Source organism: Sphaerodactylus townsendi, linkage group LG05 (genome assembly GCF_021028975.2).
Source record: "Sphaerodactylus townsendi isolate TG3544 linkage group LG05, MPM_Stown_v2.3, whole genome shotgun sequence".
In the NCBI taxonomy this organism is placed as follows: Eukaryota; Metazoa; Chordata; class Lepidosauria; order Squamata; family Sphaerodactylidae; genus Sphaerodactylus; species Sphaerodactylus townsendi.
This window is the reverse complement of record NC_059429.1, coordinates 112,148,908-112,168,423: the sequence shown is the minus strand read 5'-3', so window position 1 is coordinate 112,168,423 and position 19,516 is coordinate 112,148,908. Positions and strand designations below refer to the sequence as shown.

The 19,516-nt window shown below is 43.3% G+C and overlaps 1 protein-coding gene across 7 annotated transcripts in view; it reads right to left on the bottom strand.

The window, feature by feature from the left end:
* The window catches only part of NCOA3 (nuclear receptor coactivator 3), a 115,256-nt gene extending 98,109 nt beyond the window's left edge, over positions 1–17,147 (bottom strand). For 4 of the 7 annotated variants that reach the window (XM_048496437.1, XM_048496432.1, XM_048496441.1 and 1 more), the window contains exon 1: positions 17,028–17,147. The gene's annotated coding sequence lies outside the window, so the exon portion shown is untranslated. Of the gene's footprint in view, positions 1–6,868; positions 7,077–16,420; positions 16,818–17,027 lie in introns of those variants that run through there. The other 3 variants (XM_048496433.1, XM_048496438.1, XM_048496435.1) reach the window with 3 other exon arrangements.
* Between the last annotated feature and the right edge of the window lie 2,369 nt (positions 17,148–19,516).

Here is a 19,516-nt window from a genome sequence, read left to right as displayed (position 1 = left end):
AGATACAATTAATCAATAATTGACTGAACCTGGATCCATTTCTGGTGTTTTAACCAAATCTATGTCCCAACCAAGTCATAAAAGATTAATTCCAGGTATCTTTCTGCACTGGTCCTTGTTTCCACAGACCAGGGAGAGATTAAGCTTGTAGACACTTTGGGAATTTTGAGAAAGGGTGGAGGACATTGTCAGAAAAGGACTGCCATGGTGCAATCTAACTCGGTACATATTTTTATATAAACTTTCAATTAAAGAGGAAAGTCCGGGGGGGGGGGGAGTGACAGATTTCAGTTTCTGCAGAGTGCCAAGAGAGTTTAAGATGATAGTGTAACTGTCTGAACTTAGTAATATTTATCCAATATAAGTAAATGTGGGGGAGCTGCCATAGTTATTATCTGAAAGTCTGGCTCATAGTGTGAAATAAAAATTTTCAAGGCCTGTTTTAAGGTCCCCGTAACTGAGGGCCCACATACAGCAATTTGCTCTATGCCAATCTCACTGAGAAAAATGTTCAGAAACTTCAGTTGGTATAGCATGTTGCAACTGGGATGCTGACTGGCGTGCATCATACAGACCAGATTTCCTCAGTCTTGGCCCATCCACACTGGCTCCCAATTTGTTTCAGGGCACATCTCAAGGTGCTGGTGTTGGCCTCCAAAGATCTATATGGTTTAGGACCAAAACATCTAAAGGACTGCCTACTCCCTTAATAGCCTACCCAACCATTAATCATCTTCTGAGGTCCTGCTTTGGGCACCCTTGCCTTCTGAGACTGTGCTGGGGGCCATCCAGAAGAGGGCCAGAGAGGTAAAGAAGAACCAATGTAGTGCAGGATGAAAAGCTATGGTCTAGCTAGGAAGTGGGAAGCTGAAATCTAAGCTCCAATGTAAAGTTTGCTTTTTAAAAAGTGATCGTACAATTATGGCTTCAAGAACTGCGAGATATCCACTGTGTGAGCACAGTATTTATATTGATAATCATAAAAACAGACAAATATTGGACACTCAAGCTGATGAAGAACGATAAATGTTTTTCTATGAAACAGAAGCATCACTGAAGGGTCTGCATATGGTCATTATATTAGACATGTCTACTTCAACTAAATGACAGGTCAAATGTACTATGAGAGTATTTCTCAAATTCATTGTAGGTGAGGCTGAGAATGTGTGATTGGTTCATGTTCACTCTGCGAATTTCCACAGCAGAGTGGGTATTTGTATCTGACATTCAAACCGCTACACCCATGGATATACAATATCAACAATTATTTTGAATTGCAATGTGACTTTTTTGTATTCCTGCCAGGATATTTTCCCCACTGAGGAACTACGTCCCATAAGAATGGTCTTCTATATCCGTTCACATCAGCCAAGAAAATAGCTAAATAAACACATCCCATAAGGACAGCTTTACAGTAAGCGGACAGAAGCTTAGGACTGAACTCCGTATTTAGTGGTATACAGGTATAAGATCTCAGTTTGCAAAACTGCTGCAAAACAGCAGAAAGCTACAATTAGCAGTGGAGAAGCAGCAGATACTTTCCCCACCCCAAACTCCCTCTTTAAACACCCCCCAAGGCAAGGTAAGGATGTTGGGGGGGGGGGGGAGAGCAGCAGCAAGATGAAAAGGGGATGCCAGCATGTAGTCAAAGAGAACTGTCTTAGAGACTATGGGTAATGTTTCAAACCAAAAAAATGACACCAGAGTTGCAGCCAATTAGGACTAGGAACAACAGGTTGTTTTGGTTGCTTTACTTACAGCTTTTCTCCCTAGTAGGAACCCAGAGCAAATTACATCATTCTCTTCTTTTCCATTTTATCAACAGCCCTGTAAGGTAGGGCAAGTTGAATGTGTGTGGCTGCCCTAAGGTCAGCCAGCAAGCTTCCACAGCGACCTGGATTTCCCAGATCCTAATCCAAAACTTCAACCACTACATCACAATTGCTCTGAAAAAAAGTAAGCTTAGGAGTCTTTCTGAAAAGATTTCAGGCCATCAAAAACCCTTTTCCAGCCAAAAAAAATGTTTTCTGGAGAACATTTGGCTGAACACTACGCAGAAACATTCTTGCCCTTGCACACAGTAATACAAAGTATGTCTATATCTGATCCTCAGAGTTTTAAGATATACAATGTGTATCACTGAAATAATCAGATGCACAGCATTCATATGCCTATGTAAAGTATTACTTTAACAAACAAGCTAAATAATATTTAAAACAAGGTAGCCACTTCAATGCTGTCTTCCTAACAAAGTTGTTCTCCCACTGATAAAACTTTCTAAAAGGAAATGTTCATAATGCGCATACTACAGATTAGTAGTACCTGTAACCAAAATTGTGAGGGATTCAACTAACCCAGGGGTAGGGAACCTGCGGCTCTCCAGATGTTCAGGAACTACAATTCCCATCAGCCCCTACCAGCATGGCCAATTGGCCATGCTGACAGAGGCTGATGGGAATTGTAGTTCCTGAACATCTGGAGAGCCGCAGGTTCCCTACCCCTGAACTAACCAAATCTAAAGGTCATTTGAGGCTCCTGTACTCATGTTTTTTTAGAATAGTTCTATACTGCCTCTTCAGAGTCCTGCTTGAGGCTGCTTATAATTAAAAAAAAACACAGTAATTATTTATTTTAAACATTTATTTATGACTCCAGGGAGAGTCACCTGTCTCCCTCTATTGGTGTTCATTTCAAACATTTTTATACAACCTTTCCACCCAATCATGACCACCAAGGCAGCGTACATACAATTTGAACAATTTGAACAATTTAAAACATTTAAAATTATAAAATAATTTAATAAAGCCACACAACAAACAATGCAAGAGGAGAGCCAAGAAAGGAAGGACTAAAAAAAAAAGTTTTCACCCACTGGCAGAAAAGGCCAAAAGAGGGAGACAGACAGATCTACCTAGGCAGAAGGGGAGTTCCAAAGTTCTGGTGACTTTGTAAATGTTTTTTGTAAATGTTACATAACAAGGGGGGTGAAGAGGGAATACCTGAGGACCCCATCATATAAGTGCCATGGAGTTGATCAGCAAAACCACTGAAGCAAGGTACTCTCCACACACCCAATTCAACCAGCCTTTCCAGAAGGATAGTATGGCTTATGGTACCAAAGAGCATCAATGAGGATGTCCTCCTCCATATGAGTACATTAACATTTTACCAACAAGGCCAGAGAGAAAGCAAAAAGAAGCCAGATAGGTACTCTTCCACTTAACTAACTCAGTGGAGATTATCCTGTTAGAGGAATTGTATATATTGGATTTAGTCATTCATATTAAGATTTTCTTTTCCATTTGCTGCTCCAGAATATTCTGGTTCATACATCAAAAATAAACAATTAAGTAAATCTCAGGGATCACTGGGCAGAAAGCACCTACTTGATTGGAACAACGAACATTCAAATTTAAGCTTCCAGCCAGATGCTCTAACTGGCAATCCTCATCACTATATTGTACACAGAATGGTAATACATTTTGGGGTTCAAAGGATGGCAAATTCACAGAGTCAACTACAAATAAATCAAGTATACTACTAATCATCAAACAAAACTCAGGGACAGAGTAATGCAAATCTGGTGGCTTGTGCACCAGAATTAGTCTTCCTTGAGATAAATGCTTTTTGCAGCTCGGTGGGGACAGGGCTTAAACTGCATTCAGGAAAACTTCTAATGTGGATTCACATCTCTGAATTACAGACATTACAACAAATGTATTATCAAAGTCTTTCATGGCTGGAATCAATGGGGTGCTGTGTGGATTCCGGGCTGTATGGCTGTGTTCTAGCAGCATTCTCTCCTGACGTTTTGCCTACATCTGTGGCTGGCATCTTCAGAGTGCCAGCCACAGATGCAAAAAACGTCAGGGGAGAATGCTGCTAGAACACGGCCATACAGCCCGGAAACCAAACAGCACCCTATTACAACAAATGCTTCTTTTGTCATCTACAAGGTTAAATGAATTATACCAATTCACTGTCTGAATATGTCATACTTCAGTCTTTTGCTAAATTATTAGAAAGTTTGTTTTTTTAGCCTCATTTTTCCTAGTGATATGCAAGACCTCAGTTACAAAACAACTGGTTAATATCCACTAATTTCAATAGTACTTGTTCTTATTTTGTAGCCAGCACTGATCAATCTTGTCCATAGTTTACTTTTGCCTAGTTTTTACCACAGAGAACTTCAGCAGCATGTGGTTAAAAGGAATGGTCAAAAAATGCAGTCATTATTACATGTGACCACTTCCATATTCCGTAGAATTCCACGTCATTGTAAATTACTTCACTGCAAACGCGAGTCTTGAGGAAGGGGGGACAGACTCATTAACAGACCCAAATTTGTCTGAAAGGAAAACAAAATTTTGCACTCCTGCCAGAGTACAATTGCTCCGCAGCAAGATGCACATTTTAAACACATTAGCTCTCAAACCACTGTGTAACCAAGGTTTCCATGCCCAAATCGGCGTTTGAGTTTTCATCATTATCAGCTTGTAACCTTCTTGGCTCTTTCAGTATCCATCCAGAGAATTTTTTTACAATACAGCGTTTAGTGTTAGGTGCCCCCTCCAGATTTACTATAATAGTACATATTTTGGGGAAATGTGTTAGTTTTTAAAAATAATTCTAAATTCGAGCATGTCTATTTGTTTCAGTGCTGGATTGTATAGTCTGCTTTGCCACCAGGATCAACTGACTAAGCACAAGATTATCTACTGTTCTCTCCCCCATAGCTCCAGAAGCCCTCCTCACCCTCTGGAGCGCCAAAGGGAAGGAGAACTGACTGCCACCACTACCCCTGCAGGCAGAACGTTCTGGGGTTCTAACCAAGATTTATCAAAATCTGTTGGTACAGCAGTTAGAAGAGAAGAAGTATGTCCAAGTGGCTCCGATTGTAGTGAATCAGGATAGTTTCGTAATTTATTGATGGACTTGTAATGGAGGTGGATGGTGAAGCCATCTTGCTGGAACCCTGGGTATCTTTCAAAACTCGCATAGAAGCAACAGAAAAAGAGTTGTTTTTTATATCCTGCCTTTCTCTCCTGTAAGGTATCTCAAAGCGATCTACAAACTCTTTTCCCTTCCTCTCCCCACAATAGACGCCTCAGAAGGCCCTGGTACTCAACGCTACAACAGCTGTCCATCCAACAGCCCAGGGGTCAGCAACCTTTATTTGGACCCGTTTTCCACGGCCCCGAAGATCTACCGAGCCGGAAAGGAAGGTCTGCATGGAGCCGCCTCCGGTTCGGCCCTTCCACTCACCTTTCCTTCCAGCGCTGCTCTGTAGGGCCTGCCCGGTACCGCTGCCTCTTGCGCTGTGGGAGGCAGCAGTGGGAAACCCTGCTCCATGGGGCAGAGTGGGGCTGCCTGCTCCATGGGGCAGAGGGGGGATGGTAGCTGCAGCCCGCCCGGTGCCGCCGCCTCTCACACTGCGGGAGGCAGCGGCGCCAGGCAGGGAAACCCCCCTCTGCCCTACGGGTGGCAGCTGTGGGGATGGCAGAGGGGGGATGGTGGTTACTCTGGAGGAACACGCCCATGCCACCCTCCAACCTCCAGGGGTCAGAGGGCAGCGTTGGAAGGAGAGATGAGTGGAGGGGACGGAGCCGCTTCCAGTTCGAACCCTCCACTCAACATTTCCTTCCAGGGCTGCTCTGGATGGCTGGAGGGACACACCCACACTACCCTCCGACCTCCAGGCCACATGGAGCCACAGTATAAGGCTGAGAGAACCACATGCGGCTCCGGAGCCGCGGGTTGCAGACCCCTGCAATAGCCTCTCAAATTGCCAATTGGCCATGCTGGCAGGGGCTAATGGGAATTGTAGTCCATGAACATCTGGAGAACCACAGGTTGCAGACCCCTGGTCTATTCAATGGGACATGATGCAGCAGGGATTGATTTTCCACCTAGATCAAGAAAAGTGGAGGCTAGCCACCTGGCGATTCAACGGGAAGCATTACTGAAGGCTGGTCTTACAGAACAGGTTGCCCAGACCATCCTAGCCTCTAAGAGTTCACAAACTAACTGAATTTACGATGTCTCATGAAAGGCCTTCATATGTTAGGCAAAGAGGAAAAAGTTTGACCCAGCTGGGTCTGATGTCTCAACCATTTTAAGGTTCCTGCAGGACTGCTTCCATTAAAGAGGTATGCAAAGCTGCCACATGGTTAATTATCTCAACTTTCAACACGCACAATAAAATTAACTCTTATAGTTCTGCTGATGCAGCCTTTGGACACAAGGTTCTCCAACATGTTCTCTGCATTCCTGATGACGACCCACTCTCTTAAGGGACACTGCTCTGGGAGGTACCACAAGGTGTCCTCCAGTTCAGGGAAAACGACCATTGGCACTTACCCGTGAAGGATCCTTCTCCTCTGAGCAGAAGGACATCTTGCCCTCCATAAGAGTCATCATCATCTTTTCACTTTACTTTCATTTTAAATCTAAGACCTTAAACACTTCTCTATCAGGTAACCTGACTGTTTTTATATTTGTTTCTGTGTATAACTTACCTTTTGCTGTTTGTTCACCTAGTTAGGCATACTACATATGTACTGCTAGCTATGATTTGCATGACACTATTGAAGTTATTGAACTTACCAAAGTTATTACGGAGTTTACACTAGCCTTCACTGGTATTCAGAGCAACCAAACTAAAGAGCGGGAGAAATCCACTCCAAACAAGAAGAGGAAAAAAGAATCATTTCCTGTCTTTTTGATTGGATGGTGGGAATCATCACAAGATGTCCTCCAACTCAGGGGGAAATTAGTGCATCATGAAAATGGTGCTTTCAAGCTACTGTTCCTATCCCCCCCCCCCCCCACATACCATTACTTACATTTTTTTTAATTATTGGCTCACCTAATACCTGATGTTGTAAATTTATTTTGTTGAAAGTTCCTTAATTTCCATGGTGCTTCAAAACAAGTGTACTTTAGTCCACTCTGAAATTAGTCCATCGGGGATTAACTGCCAAGCTGTGAGAGAGTTGTCGAGTCACTTGTTGGGTCTTCGTCTTTTCTTGCTGCCTTCAATTTATTGTAGCATTAGTTGCCTTTTCTAGTGACTCCTAATGTGACAGAATACAACAGTCTCAGTGAGAGCTCAGGCTTGATTGGCTCTCCAGATGTTCATGGACTACAATTCCCATCTCCCTGCCAGCATGGCCAATTGTTCTGAGCTGATGGGAATTGTAGTCCATGAACATCTGGAGAGCCACAGGTTTCAGAATCCTGATCTAGAATCCAAGATTAGTCATACTGTTCTTTTGGTATAAACCCAAACCTCTTAGTCTAATTTCCTCCCCCGCCCCCCAAAAAACCCTTCTCTCCACACTTAGGTTGCTTTGTGTTCCGATAACCCAGCACCAATAATCGGGGGGGGGGGGGGGGGCAGCATGAAGAGATTACTAATTTACTAATACTAATTTAACACCAACAATTCCATTTTCCTATGAATTTGGGTAACCCTAGTCTTCTAGAGCCTCATAGGATAGAGAGGCACAAAAGTTCCGTAATGTTCTTTTGGCAGATGGCCTTGGTGATCTCCGAAAGCTACAGTAAGTAAATTTCAGAAGCACAGAGTGCGCACATCAATCATGTACTTGTCTATCTGCAGCCATAACAATGCTTTGTGTATTTGCAGTCTGAGAATCTGATAAAAGCAAGCATTTCAGGATGTTTCAGAAACCAAGTCTTTCCCAGAAAATGTTGAATCAGTTATGTATTAACTCCACATAATACTGTATTCAACTGATGCACAACCAACATAGTAGGCGCATGTTTTTCTACACAGTCACGACATTACCTAATATAGTAAACCTATTTTAAGCTGCTAATCATAACCTTTTAAAGACTACTACAGGGAAAGATGGAATAGCTGAGAACTAAATTAAAATCACTCCTTAAAGTTTTATTGTAGTTTAAGCAGGATTTTTTTCTTCTTAAAAAAAGGTTGGACAAGTTATCCAAAAAAAAAAAAAGGTATATCCAAACATTTTTTTAATCCAGAAAAAAAACCTCAAGCTATTTTCCACACAAACATGCATAAAACTGAACTATGGACATAGCAATTTGGTAACGATTAGCTAACACCTCCTAGAGTATGATCTTTTTCCTTTTCAAAGCATCTTATGTCCAGAAGGAACCTGAACCTTGTCCCGCCCCCAAACTTTTAACACAATATCATTCCCAAGCTTAACTCGCACATCTCTGCATACTGACTCATACCAGGCACAGGTAATGTATGACCCAAGACTCCATCTTTCTCAAAAGCCACCTCTCTCCCTTCCCATCGCTCTGCGATCTCCTTTCCTCAGCCTCCCACTGGTGGTCCAATTCAAATTACCTGATCCTTGCTCAGCGTGGTTTAATGGCTAAGAGCAGTGGACTCTAAATCTGGAGAACTGGTTTCGATTCCACACTCCTCTACATGAGTGGCTGACTCTTATCTGGTGAACTAGATTTGTTTCCCTGCTCCCACACATGAAGCCTGCTGGGTGAACTTGAGCTAGTCACAGTTCTCTCAGAACTCTCTCAGTTCCACCTACCTCACAAGGTTTCTGTTGTGGGAAGAGGAAGGGAAGGAGGTTTGTAAGCCACTTGGAGGCTCTTTACGGTTGAGACAAGCGAGGTACAAATCAAAAGGTCTTCCTCTTCATCACTGTGCCCATCCAACCTTACCCAACTGCCTCACATCAAACCTCTCCCCAAGTCAACAGACTACTTTCCTCTCCTCATGTCTCCCCTTCCCCTTGGTCCCATCCAGCCCGCCTCTCTCCTTTTCTCCACTCTGCCTCCCTTCCTCTTTTCCCTTCTGTGAACTATTTGGACTACCTGTGGGTGAGAAACATTCAGCCAACATAATTACTGCCACTGATTGTTTTAAGCTGTTGTGTTTTAACATTTTGTACACCTGCCTGGAATTCTTTCCCCTCTCGCTTTTCCTGACCTCTTTGGTAGCCAAAAATAACTGACCATTTAACTGTTTTATTTCTTAAAACATTGCTCCAACCACAACCTCGTATATACAAAGATTTTGGATCCCTAAACAAGAGCTGGGGAAGTGGACACGAATGAATGCCTGCATGAATAAACTCCAAGTCCCAGGTAACAGTTGACTTTTCCAGTCATAGCTCCTGTATGATAAGGTGGTTAAGAGAGGTGAACTCTAATCTGGAGAACGGGTTCGATTCCCAACTTCTCCACATGAGTGGTAGACTCTTATCTGGTGAGTGAATTTGTTTCCCTGCTCCTACAGATGAAATCTGCTGAGTGACCTTGTGTTCTCAGAACTCTCTTAGCCACCACCTACCTCACAAGGTGTCTCTCGTGGGGAGGCGAAGGTGACTGTAAGCTGCTTTGAGATTCCTTTAAGGTAGAGACAAGCAGGGTATAGAAACCAACTCTTCTGCTGCTGCTGCTATGCCAGTTTTGAAAGATACCCTGGGTTCCAGCAAGATGGCTTCACCATCCACCTCCATTACAAGCACATCAATGAGATAAGAAACTATCCTGATTCACTACAACCGGAGCCACTTGGACATAGGGGTGCTGTGTGGTTTCTGGGCTGTATGTCCATGTTCTAGCAGCATTCTCTCCTAACGTTTCGACTGCATCTGTGGCTGGCATCTTCAGATCCTCTGAAGATGCCAGCCACAGATGCAGGCGAAACATCAGGAGAATGCTGCTAGAACATGGCCATACAGCCCGGAAACTACACAGCACCCCAGTGATTCCGGCTGTGAAAGCCTTCGACAATAGACTTGGACATACTTTCCAAGAATCACTAGCTTGATAAGCACACTGTTTAGTGAATACACCAGCATCTCTCAATAGATATTACCTGGTTTTGCTGCATGAAGAAGATCCCACAAACAGCATGCTACAGTATCCAGGATAATGAGGAAACCCAGTTCAATCAGAACATTTATGTGGCCACCCAGCTTGCTGCTGAGCAAGCTACGGCTGAGCAGATTGAGAAGGTGGTGCAATTATACCCCTCTCAACATCAACTCCAACCTTTTAACAAAGCAGTTCTCTATCCTTTCACCAGCAACCAACTCCATCAACATTCCTCTTGCCTCAGATCTTGCATGTTCGACTTTGAGCTGTCAATAGAGGTTTGTGGGTAATTTGGTTTCCAATATGGTCATGATTCAAGGAGAGCAGAGACACAATTGGCAGCAACCCCCTGCAATCACCTATTAGGATGGATGCTGTATGGTTACTCAAGTAAAGGCAAGCCTAACTCTGTACCAACAATATCTGCTATTTTCCATGCTTCTTCTCACACACACCTCCTACTTTGTACTGTGCATGGGCCACCCGCCAGCTACTTAACAATGCTGGAGAGCCAGCATGGTGTAGTGGTTAAGAACAGGTGGGTTCTAATCTGGAGAACTGGGTTTGATTCCCCACTCCTCCACCTGAGTGGCAGAGGCTTATCTGGTGAACCAGATGTGTTTCTGCACTCCTACATTCCTGCTGGATGACCTTTGACTAGTCACAGTTCTTCGGAACTCTCTCAGCCCCTCCTACCTCACAAGGTGTCTGTTGTGGGGAGAGGAAGGAAAAGGTGCTTGTAGGCCACCTTGAGTCTCCTTACAGGAGAGAAAGGTAGGGTATAAAGCCAAACTCTTCTTCTTCTTATATAACCATCCCTGGACTTCATGAATAAGACTTTTATATTTCTCTGTCCAATCGCAATCCACTCTGCATCCTAAAATGTTGCTGGGGGTGAGAAGACCCTTAGGGGTGAGTAGAAGTTTGTAGTCAGAGGGGGGAAATCAGCAGAAACCACTGCATCATCTTCTGAATACTTAAAATGCCACCTGCCTTGCATCTCAATAAGAAAGGTGGCCTACAAATGGACTAAATATTAATGAAAATACATAAGATAAAAATAAATATTAATTATTTGGAACTGAATGTTTAGATGCCCCCTAATATCACCCACTCCCTGTCTCTTCTCTGAACCATTTTACAAACCCATCACTACTAACAAACCATTTATAGTCATTTCCACAGCAGTCAAACATCCCTGCTAACTATTTAGAAATAATCCAGATCTGAATAGCATGTTGAATTCTAACATCAATTTTGAATACGCATTTAAATAATGATCAGATGTACTCCTCTCTTCTATACAGATTGTTAAGGTAGGTTGCTTGATTGCAAGAAGCTAAAAGGAGACAAATGGGGAAAGCTTGCCGAAGGATAAGCTGGTGCCACAGTATCAAAGAAAAGTATATTCAGATGAGGGTTACCTGCAGCTCAGGCTGGTTTTAATGCCAACACTTCCCATCATTGCCACATCAATGTCCAGCAAGCAGCATTATGAGAATTTGGAAGCAGGAGAACAGACTACGGTACAAGAAGAACATGATAGATGAAATGTACAAAGGATGGGGGATGCCTCTATGTGCCACCTCGAACACTTGGAACAAGATACAGAATGACAGGCAGCTTGATGACTGCAAGAGGATAGCTCTCGACTAGCTCATCACTCAACAAGCCCCACTGCCCAGTGGGCACCTTAATGTTGTGAGCAGGTGCACCCCAGAAAAGTAAATTTATAAGGAAATTGGTGGACTTTGTCACTGAATATCTGCCAGCATACCCATTTCAGTATTTCCCACATTCACCTGATGAGTTAATGCTGAAACCTGAAAGCTTAAGGAAGTTCAAAAGACGGTCTTAAACACAGGAAAATCCTACCAGTTAATGTTTTCTCTTTCCTGCATATGCTCCCCAATATAATGAACTGGAGAGAGTCTTACAGTCTCTCCCTGGTGAGTTTGTGGGCAGATCCTCCACCCTATCTTTTCCCATTTTAGAAGATGAGATTACAATTCTGCCTAAAAGTTAAACAAGGATACACAACTTCAACACCCCGGAAATCTTTTTTTCCCCAGAAAGGCAAAGAAGTGTTGGGGAAAAGAATTTGAAACATACAATATTTCAGGGGCACACAACGGTTATTTCCGAAGGTGGGAATTCAGACCCAGGATCACTTCCCAAAGGAAATGGGGGGTACTCCCTCCCCATTCTCCCGCTTTAACTTCACATGTTCAAGGATGCTATCGTATGCACAGCTACACGGGAGTAAGATCATTAAACCCATCTTCTGAGTAAATGTGTGTAGGATCAGACCACACATCACTGAAATTCTCTGTCCCCCTGATTTGGAAAAGCATTCTAGTTTTTAAAAAGTCAGTAAGAGCTCTGCAGCAGATTAATTAATAAAGAATAATGATCTAAGATTACCTAACCTCGTTGTCCCTCCATGTTTTTCTGTTCTCCTTCATCCTTGCCACTGTTGCAGCAAGTTTCAACCAAGTGTGGAAAGCAAGCCATGCATGTTCCTCCATCTTTGTTTCCTCAGGTCCCATCTTGGCAATGAAACAAAATCGGAGACAGGCCAGGCACCTGGTCCCATCAGCTGTTCAGTACTGACCCAGCACTGCACAGCTGATGTGGCCAGGATGTAGCTAGCCATATCTCCCTCTCTACCAGTACTGAACAGGTCTGCTGTTAGGGAGTCATCAAGCTTCAGACAGCACACAATTGACAAGTTGGTGACTTCTGAAATATTTTCTTTGTTATCACACCTGAACTTATACAATTGCTTTAACAATATAAAATACATCACAACTTAGTGGGTGAATTAAAATGTACCATTCAGTAGGCTTATGAAATTTAAAAGTACTATATAAATGCCCTGGTTTTCTAAAGAAGAGACAGAAACCTGTAAACTGCTGTACCTTATGCTACCTTAGCACATACATCTGATGTTAAGTGACAGGGGGAAAGATGAAAATACAGAGCACAAATTTTGTAACAAACAAAATAAAGTGTATGATTTGGATATAACAGTCTCATATAGTCATCAGAGGCATATCTGGATACGGAGTTAAACTTTACAACATTATTCCTCCAAGAGAACTGGGGACCCTTCGAGTCCACAAGAATACACTGGCTGCCAGTTTTTTTCTTAGTCCAATTCAAGGTACTGGTGAAGCCCCTGACAGCTCAGTCCAGAGGTCGTCACAGGGCTTCCAGGAAGGCAGCAAAAACTGCAGGATCCCCAACCACTTGAAAGCCCCCATTGACAAAAATGGAGTTACACCAGCCTTTCCGGTGGAGTAAGCCTTCCTGCTGGAAGTTGACTAAGGCAAGCTCCACCCCCAGGAATGTCTCTAGGTAACCCTCAACCATGCCAGTGTTCTCAGTTATGCCGGCGCAGCTCTGGGGCAGGTAGTCTCTTCTGGTTAGGAAACCATAAATTCCCATCTAAGGCCCTTGGGCTGCCACACACAGGCTTTCTCCTCACTTAAGGTAGTCCAACTGTCATCAACCAGAGCCCATGCCTTCTTCATTACATCTCCCACTTTTAGGAGTACTACCTGGTCATTTCATTTACTAGGTCTTTTAATGGATTATAAACTGTAAATATAATTTGGAGCAGGGTCATTTGCGACTTCATTTTGCTGGTTTTAAACTGTGATGTTTGAATGATGATTTGTTAGCTACCCTGGGCCATGAGGAAAGGTGGAATATAACTATTTCAATAAAGAAATAAATGTTTACTCAAAAGTAAATTTCGATGTGTTCGGTGGGGCTTTCTGTAATACGATTGCAGCCTTAGTTATGTATAAAGTGATACCCGGTTTTGGATAGCATTGTTTCTACAACTGAAACCAATTAATTATTCATTTCTCTGATTAAATTGGAAGATCACAACAACTCCACATTTAAACAGCAACCAGAACCAAAACAGTGATTGGCCCCTATGAAATGGATCAATGCTTGTCCCAATTTTTGAGAAATTATTTTTAATGCATTAATTACTATATCAATGTTTTAATTTATCAGGCTCTGTGACCAGAAAGGGTCCAGTTACCCATAGCACCTAGTGCCAGGGGCTGAGCTGGGAAGGGAAGTCAACCACACAAAACCAGGCTGCACATCTGAATCTCAGACGGAAAGTGGAAACTGGATTAGTGTACAGAAAGTTTTTTAACAGACAAGATTATTATCATACCAGAAGTACTTAAATTTGGCAGGAGGTGCCCCCTGCCATCCATCCCTCTGGTGCTGGCAACTGTAGCTATAAACCCAACGTATACATATTTAGTGAGAAACAAGCCACAATGAGTTAAATGTTACAAGCAAGTGTCCATGAAAACACACCCTTGATTGCATACATGTATGATCTGAATATGCTCTAAAGAGATCCAAGTTAAGAAATATCTGTGATATGTTATTAGACATTTGTTTTTTTAAAGTTTATTCCAAAGCAAATCCTTTCAGTCTGTATTATTAGACTTAAGAGTCATACATCCAAGCTTACTTGTTCATCAGAATGCTCCTATTTTATTTCAAGTAAGCAATTACATGTCAAACTAATAATGCACAGTTCTTTGTTAACACCACTACCTCCAGCAATATCTAAAAAGCCATTTAGTGCACATGCCCATTTCAGTCCAGTTAAATTCTGAGCCTCTCCTAATATGTAATTCCATCAGACAATATGACAATCGTTCTCAATTTTTACAAATATGGGAGGGGAAAATATGATCACAAAATTATATTTGCCCTAATATTTTTAGTGGAATATTTTACATGACAGACAAGAGTCTTTTCTATTTGCGCCAAGGAGGAGTGTAACAGCTTATCTCAGGCTGCTTTGTGAACACAATGCAAAAAATACGATTTTCGATTACTGCTCATATTGCTCATTTACATGCAAGACCTGAAGCAACCTCCAATGTCCAATATCATTTTAGGCATTCATGCCAATGTTCATCTTACACACAATTGTCTTCCCTTGCTCCACTGCATTTTTGCTTCCTCCAATATTGATACAGTGTTTTTTGTTTCCATTATTATACGTGAGTTGTATTGTTAAGTTCAGCACAATGTAAAAATACTGGTCTGGGATTTTTTTTATTATTCTATTGTGACTTTATAATTCTACTCTGTAATTTGGCACAGTTATCTGATAAGCTACTGTATACAATACACAAACATGCAATATAAACTTTCAAGTCAAAAGGTATACAATGAAGGTTTATTCCATCTATAAAACTTACACAAATTAAACATTAAAAACTTACAGATCAATTTAGCTGTTTGGTCTTACGTTGGATACTAAACACTACGTACAGCATAGTCAAGAAAAAATATACTACCTCTTCAGCAGGAATGATATAGTTTCACTATAGACTGCCTATATTTTCATGCATGGTTTATTGAACAAATAAAGTGATTTAAAGCAATAATGTGTCAAAAGAAAAGTAAAATTACAGGGGGAAACCAATGAGGACAAACCACACGAGCTATTTTTATTCAGCACCTCAGGTTCTTTTATCAAGAAAAAAATATATCCAACAACCCTTACAATGTGGGATTTTGCAGTTTAAATGGTTCCAGTAAGCCACAGTATATCTGTGTCAGAGTATACACAATACACTCCCTTCATGTGTCAGGAACCAGACGCATCTAATAATTCGTGTGAAGAGAGCCAATATTGATTTAAGCCCGCTGAACAACCATGAGGACAAAATCATAATATCTGTTAGAGTTACAGAGACTTATTATTTAAGATACCTTCAAACACAAGAGCATTGTTTTAAAAGATACCGTGGTTAGCTTCAATGCAAAAATAGTCTTAGAAACGGGGGGGGGGGGGGAATCCACGCCAAACTTGGCAAAGCAAAGACACAGGCTTGAAAAGCAGCCAGCACCTTGCAGAGCAAAACTTTAAAACAGGCAAATGCTTGTTCGGAAAAAAAAAATTAATCGCTGGATTGTTTCAGTTACAGTTTCCACAGCACCGAGGCTCTGCCCTGCCACCCATCATCCGCTTTGGCTTTACAGTCACCCCTCTATACACACACACAAACACACACCCGTTCACAACCAGAAGCTGCTCAGGCTTCTCCTTTCCAGCTAACATCCGCGAAAGCTGGCCATGGCTACAGGGAACAAGCGGGCAACAAACGCACCAAGGGGTCCCCTCAAGTCCCAATTGAGCATCGCCCACCCATTCTGCAGAGAAAAACGAAAGGCATCCCCAGGCAAGCAAGCCATAAAGAGGGGGTGTGATGCTCAAAAACTGAGAGGAGGACCTTCGGGCTGCCCCTCTTTTCTCCCAAATTGGCTTCCAAGTTAACACCACCCACGCTCAACTCTCCCCACCCCCGATCTCCATTTTCAGCCACGCTCAACAGGAACAGATAAGGAGGTGGATGGGGAGGCTGAAGAGAGACCTTGCCCTCCCCCCCCCCCATGTCTGTCCTGCCCATCCTTTCCTCAAACACCCACCCGACAGGGGCTAAGAAATCTGCATCTTCATGCCCCCTCTCCAAAGCGAGCCCCCCCAAATGATCCTACCTGCAGTTACTCATACCTCAGGAACTGCTCTGCTCGGGAACCTTGGCCACCTCAAACTCCACACAAATGAGACAAGAGGACAGGAGGGGCAGACTCAGTCTTGCAAACAAGACAAGGGGATATGGGAGGAAGACTCAGTCTTGCAACTAAGATACGAGAGGCACCCTCGGTCTTGCAACGAACTACTAAAGCAAGGGGATACCAGAGGCAGACTCGGTCTTGCATATAAGATACGAGAAGCAGCCTCAGTCTTGCAACTAACACAAGGGGATATGGGAGGAAGACTCAGTCTTGCAACTAAGATACGAGAGGCACCCTCGGTCTTGCATCTAACACAAGGGAATAGGAGAGGCAGACTCAGCCTTATCACAAAGGGCAGGGGGGACCCTCTTGCTTCTCTTGGCCAGGGCACAGCCCTTCCCTCTTCACTACTCCCCCAGCCCAGCGTCGCCCCCCTGTGGAAGAGGCGGCACTTCTGCACCGACGGTCTCCCCCGCAAGTTCCCTTCCTCAGTCTTCTCCCACCAACCAAGCAACAGTTCCGACTCCCCCCCCCCCCCCCCCGGCCCCGCACTTGCAGCCCTTGCTCCTCGTCCTTCCCCGCGCCCGTGTGAACGCGCTCACCGGGGGAAAAAGCCCAGGGGGGTTGCCTCCTCCGCGACGCCTCTCCGCTCCCGCTCAGCCCCTGGCCGCCATTTTGCTCGCTGCCTAGATTTAAAATAGGAACCAGCCTCCTCAAAAGCCAGAGCCGGAGCCAGCCCGGCAAGCGCTAGGGCAGCTGGGATTTGTAGTTCGCAGGATATCAGGGGGAGGCTTTACGTGGCCACACAGCGCCTTTTTTTTCCCCCTCCAGACAAAAAAGGGGGAACCCGGCAGGCCGCAGGGTCCTTTGGGGATTGTAGTCTCGTGGCAGCTGCATTGCTCCATTGCAGCCCTCGTGTTTTTCCCCGCAAACGCTTGTCTCCTGTCCAAACAGGAATGGTTCTGCTAAAGTGTGATACTCGCTCAGCATTTTAACTTGTTGCTGCTGTCAATTTTGTTTTTTACTACTTGGGTGGCAAACAGACTGGCCCCACCATGACGCTGGATAAAAACTGAAGGAGAAAATGAAAGTTTTCAGAAAAGTGATCTTAGACTGGATAAAAGCCAGATGCAGATGATTTTAAACGGATCCTCATGGATTCATGTGATTTTTACATGGGAGTGGAATGAAATCACCGCGATAATGTAAAGAATGTCTTAGTCTATAGACCGAACCACAAAAGTCAGGCATACAAGGCTTCACGGCATCTCAGTCCTGCAAAAACGTGTCTGCAAAGCACAGATCCTTCATGGATCCTCATGTTTTTTGCACTGGGTCACCCCAAAATCTCCATCAGATCATAAGTCATGTGACATGTCCCTAGATATAGGTCTGAACACAACAATCATGGATCTGATGTGGCGCCACAGTGTCACAAAAACATTGTGGCAAAGCAGCAGTGGCGTAGGAGGTTAAGAGCTCGTGTATCTAATCTGGAGGATCCGGGTTTGAGTCCCAGCTCTGCCGCTGTGGAGATTTATCTGCGGGATTCAGATTAGCCTGTACACTCCCACACACGCCAGCTGGGTGACCTTGGGCTAGTCACAGCTTCTCAGAGCTCTCTCAGCCCCACCTACCTCACAGGGTGTTTCTTGTGAGGGGGGAAGGGCACGGAGATTGTAAGCCCCTTTGAGTCTCCTACAGGAGAACATGGTTCCAAAGCATGACTCTTCATGGATCCTCAAGACTGGTGTTGTGTCACCCCCAAATAACCATCAAATCACATATGGCCATGTTCACAGCTTCTACTACCATAATCATGCATCCATGGCTTTGTGGCAACACCATGCTGCACAAACATGGTTCTATAGTGCAGATCCCCATGGATCCCCATGGTCCTTGCATTGGGTCATCCCATTGTCACCATCAAATCACATTTCATGTCCATGGCCACAAACTTGCATCACAAATATCACCCATCCACAGCTTGGTAGTGGCACCATGGTGCAAGAAACATGGTTCCCACATGATGGAGCCACAGAGATCCTCAGTTTTTTTTTTAAATCAGGTCACCCCAATGTCACCATTAAATCACATATGTTCATGGGCACCCCAAAAGTTATGGATCCACAGATTAATGGAGCTCCCGCAGAACAAAGACATGGTTCCAAAGCACAGATATTCATGGGTCACTCCGATATCAGTATCAAATCCACGGAATACTGTGGCATGAATTATCTTGATACTGACACATCCTTCCACTTATCCTACCCTTCTCTCCTACATGGAATCTCTCAGCAGCTTTTAAATTCCTTTTCTTCCTCTCCCCACAACAGGTAGATGAGGCTGAGAGAGTTCGGAGAGAACTGTGACAAGCCCAAGATCACATAGCAGGCTTCATGCGTAGGAGTGACAAAACAAATCCAGTTCACCAGAGAAGAGTCTACCATTCATGTGGAGGAGCAGGGAATCAAGCCAGGTTCTCCAAATCAGAGTCTCTGCTCCTAACCACTACACCTTGTGGATAATGTAGTTTCCTTTGTTCTGGTAAAGAAATGACAGCATCTGTAATGGCTGGAAAATTCCTTGTAATTATTGTTAATAGGTTGGATAATTCAATCTCATTAACAACATCAGTTGTTGGAATCTTCTTTAAATGTTATTTTGTTTATGAATACTGACTTTTAGGCAATAACAGAGCTTCCTGTAGATAATAATATTATTCTTTGGAAAGTTCATATAGAGATTTTATCATGTTGTTATCATTGGGTGAGGTATTTGAAACAAACTCAATACAGAAACGTCAAAAGTTACATTTGACATGAATGCCCTATACTTTAGGGCTCTACTAACCTGTAGATCTTTCACTTCCAAGATATGGGAGAAATAAACAGATATCTATTTTATTAGCCCTTTCTTGGTTCTTTCATCAATAAGTTTTAAAAATTCATTCATCTAGGATTCTTCATAGCTATCAGATAATCTGCTTGAAAATTAGTATTTTGATCTAGTGTGGTAGCTCTATATTTTTCTTAATATGATATTATCTAGGCATGCCTGTTGCTCCAGAGCTTCCTATGCTGTTGCTCCT